General features: G+C 42.1%; 6 non-coding genes across 6 annotated transcripts; 2 read left to right on the top strand and 4 right to left on the bottom strand.

Annotated features, from left to right (window-relative positions):
- Positions 1-431: 431 nt before the first annotated feature.
- Positions 432-615, bottom strand: LOC140276079 (U2 spliceosomal RNA). Its single transcript, XR_011908766.1, has one exon. It is a non-coding gene; the product is annotated as a U2 spliceosomal RNA (small nuclear RNA).
- A 308-nt stretch (positions 616-923) lies between these two features.
- On the bottom strand, positions 924-1,037 carry LOC140276310 (U5 spliceosomal RNA). The gene has a single exon (XR_011908915.1). It is a non-coding gene; the product is annotated as a U5 spliceosomal RNA (small nuclear RNA).
- An 11,104-nt stretch (positions 1,038-12,141) lies between these two features.
- On the top strand, positions 12,142-12,255 carry LOC140276304 (U5 spliceosomal RNA). Its single transcript, XR_011908910.1, has one exon. It is a non-coding gene; the product is annotated as a U5 spliceosomal RNA (small nuclear RNA).
- A 308-nt stretch (positions 12,256-12,563) lies between these two features.
- Positions 12,564-12,747, top strand: LOC140276007 (U2 spliceosomal RNA). The gene has a single exon (XR_011908701.1). It is a non-coding gene; the product is annotated as a U2 spliceosomal RNA (small nuclear RNA).
- A 588-nt stretch (positions 12,748-13,335) lies between these two features.
- LOC140276004 (U2 spliceosomal RNA) lies at positions 13,336-13,519 on the bottom strand. Its single transcript, XR_011908698.1, has one exon. It is a non-coding gene; the product is annotated as a U2 spliceosomal RNA (small nuclear RNA).
- A 308-nt stretch (positions 13,520-13,827) lies between these two features.
- Positions 13,828-13,941, bottom strand: LOC140275746 (U5 spliceosomal RNA). Its single transcript, XR_011908464.1, has one exon. It is a non-coding gene; the product is annotated as a U5 spliceosomal RNA (small nuclear RNA).
- Positions 13,942-17,678: the final 3,737 nt, after the last annotated feature.

Below are 17,678 nucleotides of genomic sequence, written 5' to 3'. Positions count from 1 at the left end.
TTGAAAAAGCATTTGATCGGGTCTCGCATCAATATCTCTTTCAGGTGTTGCAGCCATCGAAAAGGGCCCGATTGTTCCTACTTGGTGAGCTTTGCTTGGTTGAGACGCTTGCCCCCCCCCCCCCCGCTCCTCGGCTGACCAAGTAGAAACAATCTATTCGATGGCTGCCTTGTCTTTTACTCTGTGCAAAAGACAAGGCAGCCACAAACACCACGGGAACACCGTATTGAGGCTTTGTTCTGACCACTCATTCGGTGTCGCGTTTCTTTCAAGCAATTCTCCCGGTTAGCCCGCACTTGGCTCGCTCCCAGAGCCGTGTTAAAGTCCACTTCGCATTCACTCTCTTTTCTCAGCAGATTAAAAGAAAGTTTCATCTTGGGCTCCCTGAAACTTCCATCCTGCACCGCTGTTTGCTTTTTCACAAGAGCAGAGGAGAGCGCACCGTTCCCAGCGGCACTGCAGTACCGGGTCGAGGCTTGGAGTGAACGGAGCAAGCTTCTTTTTCAACTCCTATTCTTAAAAATCCATTTAATATGTTGTCCTCGTATAGAGGACATATTAAACTGATAAGAACAGATACTACACTTGATCTTAGCCAAAAGGCCGAGAAGCGATAACTGTCCACTGTTTCAGGTCCGAGGGCCCTTGCTGGCACAATGCGCACTTGTAGCAGTGTTCTTTTTATGGCCATAGGTGGCCAGAGTGTCACGTTGCACCTCCGCCCACCCGCTGCACTGAGCACTCTTCAGCCCTTTTAAATGGTATAACTTTGCACTCCCGCATGCTCCAGCAAGCACCATTCAAGCAACAACTTTGCACTCCAGCTTCGAACATCGGCACAGTCGCAACAAGTAAGGCGACTCTACTCAGAGAAGTCACTCTGCAAAGTAGCAAGATTTATTTTGCACAGACAGAAAGGGCTTCAACCGCAAAGGTAAAGCCTGCCAATAATAGAAACAACTCATTAGTGCTGCTCTCCACGGAAGTCTTTAGTAAAAGGCGAAAGACTTGTATGTTATGAAGAGAAACCAGAGTACGATTATCCGTCACTGCGGGAGCAGGGCATCAGGCTAGTTGGTATAGCCACCTTCCCCATGGTGAGCTTTGCTTGGTTGAGACGCTTGCCCCCCCCCCCTTGCTCCTCGGCTGACCAAGTAGGAACAATCGGGCCCTATTCGATGGCTGCCTTGTCTTTTACTCTATGCAAAAGACAAGGCAGCAACAAAAACACCACGAGAATCCCGTATTGAGGCTTTGTTCTGACCGCTCATTCGGTGTCGCGTTTCTTTCAAGCAATTCTCCCGGTTAGCCGACACTCGGCTCGCTCCAATAGCCGTGTTAAAGTCTACTTCGCATTCACTCTCTTTTCTCTGTAGACTCTTCGGATTTTATCTATAAAATGAATTCCTTCACTCAAACTATGTTAAAACTGCTTTGTCGTTCATATTTACCATGTCTAGAAAGATTTAAACAAAAAAAACAACGTTGTACTTTGCAGTAAAAGAAAGAGCAAATCTAAAGTTTCAGGAATCCGAGAATAAGCTTACTTTCATGAGTGCTTCACGATTTCGGATTTTGCTATAAAATGAATTCCTTCACTCAAACTAAATTAAAACTGCTAAACCGCTAATCTGTTACATGTAAGGCAGATGTCAAATTCACCGAAATAGGATCTAAGGGTATTCGGCCAATCGAGCTGTAGCAGCTTCGGTAAAAGAGTATAAGTTGAAGAATTTGTGAATAAAGGTGTGCGCACACATAGTGAGCTGTAGGAAAATAGGCAGGGAGCAATGCCGGCTGGGGTATATGTTCTTGTATGTTGTCTGACTGTTTGATTTGAATGTGTTGTGTAAGTGTCCTGTTGAATGTTTGGGCTTTGACACTTCACTGTGGTTGTTAACTGTGTGGTGTGTCCTGAAATGTTATATGTTTGGGCTGTGTGACATGCTTATTGCTTGTCAGTAGCTACCCACTTATTCATATATAGCAACTGACAACATAAGAAGTCTGGACATACTTTGATAGTAGTTGTAGAAGTATCCTTATTGATAATAGATAAACTAATTCATAGTGTGCCTGCACATGTCTCATGAAAATAAAATGGGTGTATGATTGCTGACGGCAGAGCAATACTGCCAAACTTATGAGTTCTTGTGGCAAACTTGATTCAGTGTCTTGACGTGTATACGCTGTTTCGCTGACTTGTCACAAGAAACAAAGTGTGTTTGATAAGATCCGACCATTTTATTACGGGAGGATCAGTATGTATGGATTCTGATGTGACTGATAAACCCATTCGTATCTTAAGCATAATCTAATACGTGAGACAACGCCCTGGCACACAATCAAAAAAAAAAGAGAGAGCGGTTTTGTGTCCCCACAGTCCATAATGTAGAAAAGAGAGAAAAAAGCCTTTCTGATTTGGTGTGTGTGCTCATAGTGCAGAGTGTAGAGAAAAGAGAGAAAAGAAAGCCGTTTTGGTGTCACGGGTGTTGTGACTTACACACACACATTTCTGAATTGAGAAAAGAAATTATTTTAGAGGAAGCAGTAGAGTTTAGATCCCACATTTGTTGATAGGCATTCATTTATTTCTTCACTTCTGATGAAGTTTCAACAATAAACAACAAACTTTGTATTATGAGAAAGAACCAGACTCATTCTTCAGGAATCCGAAAATAAGCACGAATTCGGATTCTCCTATAAAACGAATTAATTAACTCAAACCAAGTTAAGACTGCTTTGTCCTTCATATTTATTCATGTCTAATCAAGTTTCAACGATAAACAACGTTGTACTTTGTAGAATGAGAAAGAACTTCTTCAGCAATAAGCATCTCTCGACATATGACGAAATACAGATTTTGTTATAAAATTAATTTCTTCTATCAGCGTGACTTAAAACTGTTTGTCCTCCTTATTTATCCACTTCAAATCAAGTTTCAACATTTAAAAAAAAATTGTAGTTTGAGAAAGAACAACTTAATCTTCAGCAATAAGTATAAAAAGAGGGTAACAAAAGGTGCAAATGCCAACCATACATCACTAAAAGGTGGAGCGGAAGTATTCAGCTGCAAGTAGGTGTGAATGTTCGACCATAATTTGTAAAAAGTGGGTAAGAAAAGGTTCGAATGCCCGACTAAATATTAACAAAAGCGGGAGGAGAGGTCTTCGGATGAGAGTGGGTGAGAATTTCCTACCATACAAGTATGGTGGAGAGGAAGCTGTGATTGGCCGACAATAGTAAAAAGCAGGTGAGAAAAGGTGCGAATGTCAAAACATACATGATCAAAACAGGGAGCGGAGGTGTTTGGCTGCGACAAGGTGTGAATGTCCACCCATAATTAATGAAAAATGGGCAACAAGTAGGTTCGAATGCCCAACCATACATCATCAAAAGCAGGAGTGGATGTGTTCGGCTTCAAGAAGGTATGAATGTCCATCAATAATTGCTATAAAACATGAAAGAAAATTTTCGAATATCAAACCGCACATAATCATAAGCGGGAGAGGAGGTGTTCCGCTGCAAGAAGGTGTGAATATCCACCCATAATTACTGAAAAATGGGTAAGAAAAGGTGCGAATGCCCAACCATACATCATCAAAAGCAGGAGTGGATGTGTTCGGCTACAAGAAGGTTTGAATGTCCGACCATAGTTTGTAAAAAGCGGGTAAGAACAGGTTTGTATGCCCGACTGTACACAATCAAAAGAGGGAGCGGAGTTGTTCAGCTACAAGAAGGTGTGAAAGTCCGACCATGGTTTGTAAAAAGCGGGTAAGAACAGGTTCGTATGCCCGAATATACACCATCAAATGCGGGAGCGGAGGTGTTCGGCTGTGAGTAGGTGTGAATCTCCAAGCATAATTGCTGAAAAATGTGTTAGAAAAGGTAAGAATGCCGGTCCATACATCATCAAAAATGGGAGAGGTGGTGTTCGGCTGCAAGTAGGTGTGAATGTCCAGCCATAATTACTCACAAATGGGTAAGAAAAGGTAGTATTGCCAGACCATACATGATCAAAACAGGGAGCGGAGGTGGTTAAGCTGCAAGAAGGTGTTAATGTCCGACTAAGGTTTGTAAAAAGCGGGTAAGAAAAGGTGCGAATGCCCGACAATGTATGATCAAAAGAGGGAGCGGAGGTTTTCGGCTGAAAGAAGGTTTGAATGTCCAACCACAATTTGTAAAAACCGGGGAAGAAAAGGCTCGAAAGCCCGACTATACACCATCAAAAGCTGGAGCGGAGGTGTTCAGCTGCAAGAAGGTCTGAATGTCCATCAATAATTGCTAGAAAACATGAAAGAGAATTTTCGAATATCAAACCGCACATGATAATAAGCGTGAGAGGAGGTGTTCAGCTGCAAGAAGGTGTGAATGTCCACCCATAATTACTGAAAAATGGGTAAGAAAAGGTGCGAATTCCCAACCATACATCATCAAATGCACGAGTGGATGTGTTCGGCTACAAGAAGGTTTGAATGTCCGACCATAGTTTGTAAAAAGCGGGTAAGAAAAGGTTTGAATGCCCAAACATACACCATCAAAAGAGGGAGCGGAGGTGTTCCGCTGTAAGAAGGTGTGAATGTCCGACCATAGTTGGTAAAAAGCGGGTAAGAAAAGGTTAAAATACCCGACTGTACACAATCAATAGCGGGAGCGGAGTTGTTCGTCTACTAAAAGGTGTGAAAGTCCGACCCTGGTTTTAAAAAGCGGGTAAGAAAAGGTTCGAATGCCCGAACATACACTATCAAAAGAGGTAGCGGAGGTGTTCCGCTGTAAGACGGTGTGAATGTCCGATCATAGTTGGTAAAGAGCGGGTAAGAAAAGGTTAAAATACCCGACTGTACACAATCAAAAGAGGGAGCGGAGTTGTTCAGCTAAGAGAAGGTGTGAAAGTCCGACCATGGTTTGTAAAAAGCGGGTAAGAAAAGGTTCGTATGCCCGAATATACACTATCAAAACCGGAAGCGTAGGTGTTCGGCTGGAAGAAGGTGTGAACGTCCGACCAAAGTTTGTGAAAAAGCAGTTAAGAAAAGGTTCGAATATCTAACCAAACATAATCAAAAGCGGGAGCAGAGCTGTTCGACTGCAAGTAGGTGTGAATGTCAGAGAATAATTTGCAAAAAGCTGATGAGAAAGGGTGAGAAATCCCGACTATACACCATCAAATGCGGTAGCGGAGTTGTTCGGCTGTGAGTAGGTGTGATTCTCCAACCATAATTGCTGAAAAATGTGTTAGAAAAGGTAAGAATGCCGGTCCATACATCATCAAAAGCGGGAGAGGTGGTGTTCGGCTGCAAGTAGGTGTGAATGTCCATTAATAATTGCTTTAAAACATGAAAGAAAATTTTCGAATATCAAACCTTACATGATCATTAGCGGGAGAGGAGGTGTTCAGCTGCAAGAAGGTGTGAATATCCACCCATAATTACGGAAAAATGGGTAGGAAAAGATGCGAATGTCCAACCATAAATCATCAAAAGCAGTAGTGGAGTTGTTCAGCTACAAGAAGGTATGAAAGTCCAACCATGGTTTGTAAAAAGCGGGTAAGAGAAGGTTCGAATACCCGAATATATACCATCAAAAGCGGAAGCGGAGGTGTTCGGCTGCAAGAAGGTGTGAACGTCCGACCAAAGTTTGTAAAAAGCAGTTAAGAAAAGGTTTGAATATCCAACCGAACATAATTAAAAGCGGGAGCAGAGCTGTTCGACTGCAAGTAGGTGTGAATGTCAGATCATAATTGCTGAAAAATGTGATAGAAAAGACTAGAATGTCGGACAATACATCATCAAAAGCGGGAGAGGTGGTTTTTCGGCTGCAAGTAGGTGTGAATGTCCAGCCATAATTACTCACAAACGGAGGAAGAAAAGGTAGTATTTCCAGACCACACATGATCAAAACAGGGAATGGAGGTGGTTCAGCTGCAAGGTGTGAATGTCTGACTAAAGTTTGTAAAAACCGTGTAAGACAAGGGGCGAATGCCCGACAATGTATGAATGCCCGACTATATACCATCAAAAGCGGAAGCGGAGGTGTTCGGCTGCAAGACGGTGTGAACGTCCGACCAAAGTTTGTAAAAAGCAGTTAAGAAAATGTTCGAATATCCAACCAAACATAATCAAAAGCGGGAGCAGAGCTGTTCGACTGCAAGTAGGTGTGAATATCAGATCATAATTTGCAAAAAGCTGTTGAGAAAGGGTGAGAATGCCCGACTATACACTATCAAATGTGGGAGCGGAGGTGTTCGTCTGTGAGTAGGTGTGAATGTCCGACCATAATTGCTGAAAAATGTGTTAGAAAAGGTAAGAATGCCGGACCATATATCATCACCTCTTTTGATGGTGTATGTTCGGGCATTCAAACCTTTTCTTACCCGCTTTTTCCAAACTATGGTCGGCTATTCACAGCTTCCTCTCCACCATACTTGTATGGTGGGATATTCACACCCACTTGCATCCGAAGACCTCCGCCCCAAATTTTGTTGATATTTAGTCGGACATTCGCACCTTACCCGCTTTTGGCAAACTATGGCCTTCTTGCAGCCAAACACCTCTGATCTCGCTTTTGATGATGTAAGGTTGGGCATTCAGACCTTGCTTCACCTGCTTTTCACCAAATATAGTCGGACATTCACACCTTCTTGCAGCCGAACACTTCCGCTCCACCTTTTAGTCTTCTATCACACCTTTTTTTCACCGCATTTTATACATTATGGTCGGAAATTTTCAACCACTCTCATCCGAAGACCTCTCCTCCCGCTTTTGTTAATATATTTGAACTTTAGTTTGACATTCAAACCTTCTTGCAGCTGAACCACCTCCGCTCCCTGTTTTGATCATATATGGTCTGGCTACTACCTTTTCTTACCCGTTTGTGAGTAATTATGGCTGGACATTCACACCTACTTACAGTCGAACACAACCTCTCTCGCTTTTGATGATGTATGGACCGGCATTTTTACCTTTTCTAACACATTTTTCAGCAATTATGGTCGGAGATTCACACCTACTCACAGCCGAACAACTCCGCTCCCGCATTTGATGATGTATAGTCGGGCATTCTCACCCTTTCTCATCAGCTTTTTGCAAATTATGATCTGACATTAATATATTTGAACTTTAGTCGGACATTCAAACCTTCTTGCAGCTGAACCACCTCCGCTCCCTGTTTTGATCATATATGGTCTGGCAATAGTACCTTTTCTTACCCGTTTGTGAGTAATTATGGCTGGACATTCACACCTACTTGCAGCCGAACACAACCTCTCTCGCTTTTGATGATGTATGGACCGGCATTCTTACCTTTTCTAACACATTTTTCAGCAATTATGGTCGGAGATTCACACCTACTCACAGCCGAACAACTCCGCTCCCGCATTTGATGGTGTATAGTCGGGCATTCTCACCCTTTCTCATCAGCTTTTTGCAAATTATGATCTGACATTCACACCTGCTTTTGATAATTTATTGTTAGGCATTCGCACCTTTTTTTTACCCATTTTTCATGAATTATTGGTGGACATTCACACCTTCTTGCAGCCGAACACCTCCTCTCCCGCTTATGATCATGTGCGGTTTGATATTCGAAAATTTACTTTCTTGTTTTAAAGCAATTATTGATGGACATTCAAACCTTCTTTTTGATGGTGTATAGTCGGGCTTTCGAGCCTTTTCTTCCCGGTTTTTACAAACCATGGTCGGACTTTCACACCTTCTTGTAGCCGAACAACTCCGCTCCCGCTATTGATTGTGTACAGTCGGGTATTTTAACCTTTTCTTACCCGCTTTTTAGCAACTATGGTCGGACATTCACACCGTCTTACAGCGGAACACATCTGCTCCCGCTTTTGATGGTGTATAGTCGGGCATTCGAAGCTTTTCTTACCCGCTTTTTACAAACTATGGTGGGACATTCAAACCTTCTTGTATCCGAAAACCTCCGCTCTCTCTTTTGATCATACATTGTCGGACATTCGCACCTTTTCTTACCCGCTTTTTACAAACCATGGTCGGACTTTCACATCTTCTTGTAGCCGAACACATCCGCTCCCGCTATTGATTGTGTACAGTCGGGTATTTTAACCTTTTCTTACCCGCTTTTTACCAACTATGGTCGGACATTCACACCTTTGTACAGCGGAACACCTCCGCTCCCTCTTTTGATGGTGTATGTTCGGGCATTCAAACCTTTTCTTACCCGCTTTTTCCAAACTATGGTCGGCTATTCACAGCTTCCTCTCCACCATACTTGTATGGTGGGATATTCACACCCACTTGCATCCGAAGACCTCCGCCCCAAATTTTGTTGATATTTAGTCGGACATTCGCACCTTACCCGCTTTTGGAAAACTATGGCCTTCTTGCAGCCAAACACCTCTGATCTCGCTTTTGATGATGTAAGGTTGGGCATTCAGACCTTGCTTCACCTGCTTTTCACCAAATATAGTCGGACATTCACACCTTCTTGCAGCCGAACACTTCCGCTTTTAGTGTTCTATGAGGCATTCACATATTTTTTTTCACCGTATTTTATAGATTATGGTTGGAAATTCTCACCCACTCTCATCCGAAGACCTCTCCTCCCGCTTTTGTTAATATATAGTCGGGCATTCGAACCTTTTCTTACCCGCTTTTTACAAATTATAGTCGAACATTCACACCTACTTGCAGCTGAATACTTCCGCTCCACCTTTTAGGTATGTATGGTTGGCATTTGCACCTCTTTTTATACTGATTGCTGAAGATTAAGTTGTACTTTCTCAAACTACAACATTTTTTTATTTGTTGAAACTTGATTTGAAGTGGATAAATAAGGAGGACAAACAGTTTTAAGTCAGGCTGATAGAAGGAATTCATTTTATAGCAAAATCTGTACTTCGTCATATGTCGAGAGATGCTTATTGCTGAAGAAGTTCTTTCTCATTCTACAAAGTACAACGTTGTTTATCGTTGAAACTTGATTAGACATGAATAAATATGAAGGACAAAGCAGTCTTAACTTGGTTTGAGTTAAGGAATTCGTTTTATAGGAGAATCCGAATTCGTGCATAACTCATAAAATAGAGCTTATTTTCGGATTCCTGAAGAATGATTCTGGTTCTTTCTCATAATACAAAGTTTGTTGTTTATTGTTGAAACTTCATCAGAAGTGAAGAAATAAATGAATGCCTATCAACAAATGTGGGATCTAAACTCTAGTGCTTCCTCTAAAATAATTTCCTTTCTCAATTTAGAAATGTGTGTGTGTAAGTCACAACACCCGTGACACCAAAACGGCTTTCTTTTCTCTACACTCTGCACTATGAGCACACACACCAAATCAGAAAGGCTTTTTTCTCTCTTTTCTACATTATGGACTGTGGGGACACAAAACCGCTCTCTCTCTTTTTTTTTTTTATCGTGTGCCAGGGCGTTGTCTCATGTATTAGATTATGCTTAAGATACGAATGGGTTTATCAGTCACATCAGAATCCATACATACTGATCCTCCCGTAATAAAATGGTCGGATCTTATCAAACACACTTTGTTTCTTGTGACAATCAAGTCAGCGAAACAGCGTATACACGTCAAGACACTGAATCAAGTTTGCCACAAGAACTCATAAGTTTGGCAGTATTGCTCTGCCATCAGCAATGATACACCCATTTTATTTTCGTGAGACATGTGCAAGCACCTGTTCATCTACTGTTCTATCACTATGAATTAGTGATCTATTATCAATAAGGATACTTCTACAACTACTATCAAAGTATGTCCGGACTTCTTATGTTGTCAGTTGCTATATATGAATAAGTGGGTAGCTACTGACAAGCATTAAGCATGTCACACAGCCCAAACATATAACATTTCAGGACACACCACACAGTTAACAACCACAGTGAAGCGTGTCAAAGCCCAAACATGTAACATTCAACAGGACACTTACACAACACATTCAAATCAAACAGTCAGACAACATACAAGAACATATACCCCAGCCGGCATTGCTCCCTGCCTATTTTCGTACAGCACACTATGTGTGCGCACACCTTTATTCACAAACTCTTCAACTTATACTCTTTTACCGAAGCTGCTACAGCTCGATTACCACCTTTTAGGTATGTATGGTTGGCATTTGCACCTCTTTTTAATACTGATTGCTGAAGATTAAGTTGTACTTTCTCAAACTACAACATTTTTTTATTTGTTGAAACTTGATTTGAAGTGGATAAATAAGGAGGACAAACCGTTTTAAGTCAGGCTGATAGAAGGAATTCATTTTATAGCAAAATCTGTACTTCGTCATATGTCGAGAGATGCTTATTGCTGAAGAAGTTCTTTCTCATTCTACAAAGTACAACGTTGTTTATCGTTGAAACTTGATTAGACATGAATAAATATGAAGGACAAAGCAGTCTTAACTTGGTTTGAGTTAAGGAATTCGTTTTATAGGAGAATCCGAATTCGTGCATAACTCATAAAATAGAGCTTATTTTCGGATTCCTGAAGAATGATTCTGGTTCTTTCTCATAATACAAAGTTTGTTGTTTATTGTTGAAACTTCATCAGAAGTGAAGAAATAAATGAATGCCTATCAACAAATGTGGGATCTAAACTCTAGTGCTTCCTCTAAAATAATTTCCTTTCTCAATTTATAAATGTGTGTGTGTAAGTCACAACACCCGTGACACCAAAACGGCTTTCTTTTCTCTACACTCTGCACTATGAGCACACACACCAAATCAGAAAGGCTTTTTTCTCTCTTTTCTACATTATGGACTGTGGGGACACAAAACCGCTCTCTCTCTTTTTTTTTTTTATCGTGTGCCAGGGCGTTGTCTCATGTATTAGATTATGCTTAAGATACGAATGGGTTTATCAGTCACATCAGAATCCATACATACTGATCCTCCCGTAATAAAATGGTCGGATCTTATCAAACACACTTTGTTTCTTGTGACAATCAAGTCAGCGAAACAGCGTATACACGTCAAGACACTGAATCAAGTTTGCCACAAGAACTCATAAGTTTGGCAGTATTGCTCTGCCATCAGCAATGATACACCCATTTTATTTTCGTGAGACATGTGCAGGCACCTGTTCATCTACTGTTCTATCACTATGAATTAGTTTATCTATTATCAATAAGGATACTTCTACAACTACTCTATCAAAGTATGTCCGGACTTCTTACGTTGTCAGTTGCTATATATGAATAAGTGGGTAGCTACTGACAAGCATTAAGCATGTCACACAGCCCAAACATATAACATTTCAGGACACACCACACAGTTAACAACCACAGTGAAGCGTGTCAAAGCCCAAACATGTAACATTCAACAGGACACTTACACAACACATTCAAATCAAACAGTCAGACAACATACAAGAACATATACCCCAGCCGGCATTGCTCCCTGCCTATTTTCCTACAGCTCACTATGTGTGCGCACACCTTTATTCACAAACTCTTCAACTTATACTCTTTTACCGAAGCTGCTACAGCTCGATTGGCCGAAAACCGAATAATCCTAATTCGGTGAATTTGACATCTGCCTTACATGTAACAGATTAGCGGTTTAGCAGTTTTAATTTAGTTTGAGTGAAGGAATTCATTTTATAGCAAAATCCGAAATCGTGAAGAACTCATGAAAGTAAGCTTATTCTCGGATTCCTGAAACTTTAGATTTGCTATTTCTTTTACTGCAAAGTACAACGTTGGTTTTTTTGTTTAAATCTTTCAAGACATGGTAAATATGAAGGACAAAGCAGTTTTAACATAGTTTGAGTGAAGGAATTCATTTTATTGATAAAATCCCAAGAGTCTGCTGAGAAAAGAGAGTGAATGCGAAGTAGACTTTAACACGGCTCTGGGAGCGAGCCGAGTGCGGGCTAACCGGGAGAATTGCTTGAAAGAAACGTGACACCGAATGAGCGGTCAGAACAAAGCCTCAATACGGTTTTCCCGTGGTGTTTTTGTTGCTGCCTTGTCTTTTGCACAGAGTAAAAGGCAAGGCAGCCATCGAATAGGGCCCGATTGTTCCTACTTGGTCAGCCGAGGAGCAAGGGGGGGGGGAGCAAGCGTCTCAACCAAGCAAAGCTCACCATGGGGAAGGTGGCTATGCCAACTAGCCTGATGCCCTGCTCCCGCAGTGACGGATAATCGTACTCTGGTTTCTCTTCATAACGTACAAGTCTTTCGCCTTTTACTAAAGACTTCTGTGGAGAGCAGCACTAATGAGTTGTTTCTATTTTTGGCAGGCTTTACCTTTGCGGGTGAAGCCCTTTCTGTCTGTGCAAAAGAAATCTTGTTACTGTGCAGAGTGACTTCTCTGAGTAGAGTCGCCTTACTTGTTGCGATTGTGCCGATGTTCGAAGCTGGAGTGCAAAGTTGTTGCTTGAATGGTGCTTGCTGGAGCATGCGGGAGTGCAAAGTTATACCATTTAAAAGGGCTGAAGAGTGCTCAGTGCAGCGGGTGGGCGGAGGTGCAACGTGACACTCTGGCCACCTATGGCCATAAAAAGAACACTGCTACAAGTGCGCATTGTGCCAGCAAGGGCCCTCGGACCTGAAACAGTGGACAGTTATCGCTTCTCGGCCTTTTGGCTAAGATCAAGTGTAGTATCTGTTCTTATCAGTTTAATATGTCCTCTATACGAGGACAACATATTAAATGGATTTTTAAGAATAGGAGTTGAAAAAGAAGCTTGCTCCGTTCACTCCAAGCATCGACCCAGTGCTGCAGTGCCGCTGGGAACGGTGCGCTCTTCTCTGCTCTTGTGAAAAAGCAAACAGCGGTGCAGGATGGAAGTTTCAGGGAGCCCAAGATTAAACTTTCTTTTAATCTGCTGAGAAAAGAGAGTGAATGCGAAGTAGTCTTTAACACAGCTCTGCAGCGACCATATTCTGGGAGCTACTGTACCCCCAGAAGGTACCCATCCCGCCCCACCCCACTCAACCCAACCCCACTCCGGAGGACCTCTACAAAAAAACAAACAAACAACAACAAAAAACAAACAAACAAACCACCCGGTCACACCAGTCGCAGCAGCCCGGGCCTGAGACCCACCATCACCCAGGCCCCCCCTCAAAAGGTGCGCTCTTGTTAAAAAGCAAACAGCGGCAGCAACAAAAACACAACAGGAACACCGTATTGAGGCTTTGTTCTGACCACTCATTTGGTATGGCGTTTCTTTCAAGCAATTCTCCCGGTTAGCCCGCACTCGGCTCGCTCCCAGAGCCGTGTTAAAGTCTACTTCGCATTCACTCTCTTTTCTCAGCAGACTAAAAGAAAGTTTCATCTTGGGCTCCCTGAAACTTCCATCCTGCACCGCTGTTTGCTTTTTCACAAGAGCAGAGGAGAGCGCACCGTTCCCAGCGGCACTGCAGTACTGGGTCGATGCTTGGAGTGAACGGAGCAAGCTTCTTTTTCAACTCCTATTCTTAAAAATCCATTTAATATGTAGTCCTCGTATAGAGGACATATTAAACTGATAAGAACAGATACTACACTTGATCTTAGCCAAAAGGCCGAGAAGCGATAACTGTCCACTGTTTCAGGTCCGAGGGCCCTTGCTGGCACAATGCGCACTTGTAGCAGTGTTCTTTTTATGGCCATAGGTGGCCAGAGTGTCACGTTGCACCTCCGCCCACCCGCTGCACTGAGCACTCTTCAGCCCTTTTAAATGGTATAACTTTGCACTCCCGCACGCTCCAGCAAGCACCATTCAAGCAACAACTTTGCACTCCAGCTTCGAACATTGGCACAGTCGCAACAAGTAAGGCGACTCTACTCAGAGAAGTCACTCTGCACAGTAACAAGATTTCTTTTGCACAGACAGAAAGGGCTTCACCCGCAAAGGTAAAGCCTGCCAAAAATAGAAACAACTCATTAGTGCTGCTCTCCACGAAAGTCTTTAGTAAAAGGCGAAAGACTTGTATGTTATGAAGAGAAACCAGAGTACGATTATCCGTCACTGCGGGAGCAGGGCATCAGGCTAGTTGCCATAGCCACCTTCCCCATGGTGAGCGTTGCTTGGTTGAAACGCTTGCCCCTGTGCAATCGACAAGGCAGCAACAAAAACACCACGGGAACACCGTATTGAGGCTTTGTTCTATCCGCTCATTCGGTGTCGCGTTTCTTTCAAGCAATTCTCCCGGTTAGCCGACACTCGGCTCGCTCCCATAGCCGTGTTAAAGTCTACTTCGCATTCACTCTCTTTTCTCTGCAGACTCTTGGGATTTTATCTATAAAATGAATTCCTTCACTCAAACTATGTTAAAACTGCTTTGTCGTTCATATTTACCATGTCTAGAAAGATTTAAACAAAAAAAACAACGTTGTACTTTGCAGTAAAAGAAAGAGCAAATCTAAAGTTTCAGGAATCCGAGAATAAGCTTACTTTCATGAGTTCTTCACGATTTCGGATTTTGCTATGAAATGAATTCCTTCACTCAAACTAAATTAAAACTGCTAAACCGCTAATCTGTTACATGTAAGGCAGATGTCAAATTCACCGAAATAGGATCTAAGGGTATTCGGCCAATCGAGCTGTAGCAGCTTCGGTAAAAGAGTATAAGTTGAAGAGTTTGTGAATAAAGGTGTGCGCACACATAGTGAGCTGTAGGAAAATAGGCAGGGAGCAATGCCGGCTGGGGTATATGTTCTTGTATGTTGTCTGACTGTTTGATTTGAATGTGTTGTGTAAGTGTCCTGTTGAATGTTTGGGCTTTGACACTTCACTGTGGTTGTTAACTGTGTGGTGTGTCCTGAAATGTTATATGTTTGGGCTGTGTGACATGCTTATTGCTTGTCAGTAGCTACCCACTTATTCATATATAGCAACTGACAACATAAGAAGTCTGGACATACTTTGATAGTAGTTGTAGAAGTATCCTTATTGATAATAGATAAACTAATTCATAGTGATAGAACAGTAGATGAACAGGTGCCTGCACATGTCTCACGAAAATAAAATGGGTGTATGATTGCTGACGGCAGAGCAATACTGCCAAACTTATGAGTTCTTGTGGCAAACTTGATTCAGTGTCTTGACGTGTATAAGCTGTTTCGCTGACTTGATTGTCACAAGAAACAAAGTGTGTTTGATAAGATCCGACCATTTTATTACGGGAGGATCAGTATGTATGGATTCTGATGTGACTGATAAACCCATTCGTATCTTAAGCATAATCTAATACGTGAGACAACGCCCTGGCACACAATCAAAAAAAAAAAGAGAGAGCGGTTTTGTGTCCCCACAGTCCATAAAGTAGAAAAGAGAGAAAAAAGCCTTTCTGATTTGGTGTGTGTGCTCATAGTGCAGAGTGTAGAGAAAAGAGAGAAAAGAATGCCGTTTTGGTGTCACGGGTGTTGTGACTTACACACACACATTTCTGAATTGAGAAAAGAAATTATTTTAGAGGAAGCAGTAGAGTTTAGATCCCACATTTGTTGATAGGCATTCATTTATTTCTTCACTTCTGATGAAGTTTCAACAATAAACAACAAACTTTGTATTATGAGAAAGAACCAGACTCATTCTTCAGGAATCCGAAAATAAGCACGAATTCGGATTCTCCTATAAAACGAATTAATTAACTCAAACCAAGTTAAGACTGCTTTGTCCTTCATATTTATTCATGTCTAATCAAGTTTCAACGATAAACAACGTTGTACTTTGTAGAATGAGAAAGAACTTCTTCAGCAATAAGCATCTCTCGACATATGACGAAATACAGATTTTGCTATAAAATTAATTTCTTCTATCAGCGTGACTTAAAACTGTTTGTCCTCCTTATTTATCCACTTCAAATCAAGTTTCAACAATTAAAAAAAAATTGTAGTTTGAGAAAGAACAACTTAATCTTCAGCAATAAGTATAAAAAGAGGGTAACAAAAGGTGCAAATGCCAACCATACATCACTAAAAGGTGGAGCGGAAGTATTCAGCTGCAAGTAGGTGTGAATGTTCGACCATAATTTGTAAAAAGTGGGTAAGAAAAGGTTCGAATGCCCGACTAAATATTAACAAAAGCGGGAGGAGAGGTCTTCGGATGAGAGTGGGTGAGAATTTCCTACCATACAAGTATGGTGGAGAGGAAGCTGTGATTGGCCGACAATAGTAAAAAGCAGGTGAGAAAAGGTGCGAATGTCAAAACATACATGATCAAAACAGGGAGCGGAGGTGTTTGGCTGCGACAAGGTGTGAATGTCCACCCATAATTAATGAAAAACGGGCAACAAGTAGGTTCGAATGCCCAACCATACATCATCAAAAGCAGGAGTGGATGTGTTCGGCTTCAAGAAGGTATGAATGTCCATCAATAATTGCTATAAAACATGAAAGAAAATTTTCGAATATCAAACCGCACATAATCATAAGCGGGAGAGGAGGTGTTCCGCTGCAAGAAGGTGTGAATATCCACCCATAATTACTGAAAAATGGGTAAGAAAAGGTGCGAATGCCCAACCATACATCATCAAAAGCAGGAGTGGATGTGTTCGGCTACAAGAAGGTTTGAATGTCCGACCATAGTTTGTAAAAAGCGGGTAAGAACAGGTTCGTATGCCCGAATATACACCATCAAATGCGGGAGCAGAGGTGTTCGGCTGTGAGTAGGTGTGAATCTCCAACCATAATTGCTGAAAAATGTGTTAGAAAAGGTAAGAATGCCGGTCCATACATCATCAAAAGCGGGAGAGGTGGTGTTCGGCTGCAAGTAGGTGTGAATGTCCAGCCATAATTACTCACAAATGGGTAAGAAAAGGTAGTATTGCCAGACCATACATGATCAAAACAGGGAGCGGAGGTGGTTAAGCTGCAAGAAGGTGTTAATGTCCGACTAAGGTTTGTAAAAAGCGGGTAAGAAAAGGTGCGAATGCCCGACAATGTATGATCAAAAGAGGGAGCGGAGGTTTTCGGCTGAAAGAAGGTCTGAATGTCCAACCATAATTTGTAAAAACCGGGGAAGAAAAGGCTCGAAAGCCCGACTATACACCATCAAAAGCTGGAGCGGAGGTGTTCAGCTGCAAGAAGGTGTGAATGTCCACCCATAATTACTGAAAAATGGGTAAGAAAAGGTGCGAATTCCCAACCATACATCATCAAATGCACGAGTGGATGTGTTCGCCTACAAGAAGGTTTGAATGTCCGACCATAGTTTGTAAAAAGCGGGTAAGAAAAGGTTCGAATGCCCAAACATACACCATCAAAAGAGGGAGCGGAGGTGTTCCGCTGTAAGAAGGTGTGAATGTCCGACCATAGTTGGTAAAAAGCGGGTAAGAAAAGGTTAAAATACCCGACTGTACACAATCAATAGCGGGAGCGGAGTTGTTCGGCTACTAAAGGGTGTGAAAGTCCGACCCTGGTTTTAAAAAGCGGGTAAGAAAAGGTTCGAATGCCCAAACATACACCATCAAAAGAGGGAGCGGAGGTGTTCCGCTGTAAGAAGGTGTGAATGTCCGACCATAGTTGGTAAAAAGCGGGTAAGAAAAGGTTAAAATACCCGACTGTACACAATCAAAAGAGGGAGCGGAGTTGTTCAGCTAAGAGAAGGTGTGAAAGTCCGACCATGGTTTGTAAAAAGCGGGTAAGAAAAGGTTCGTATGCCCGAATATACACTATCAAAACCGGAAGCGTAGGTGTTCGGCTGCAAGAAGGTGTGAACGTCCGACCAAAGTTTGTGAAAAAGCAGTTAAG

This window comes from Leuresthes tenuis, unplaced genomic scaffold (genome assembly GCF_036924035.1).
Source record: "Leuresthes tenuis unplaced genomic scaffold, fLeuTen1.0.hap1 SCAF_18, whole genome shotgun sequence".
In the NCBI taxonomy this organism is placed as follows: domain Eukaryota; kingdom Metazoa; phylum Chordata; class Actinopteri; order Atheriniformes; family Atherinopsidae; genus Leuresthes; species Leuresthes tenuis.
Note: the sequence above shows the minus strand (reverse complement) of the source record. Positions and strands in the feature narration are given on the sequence as shown.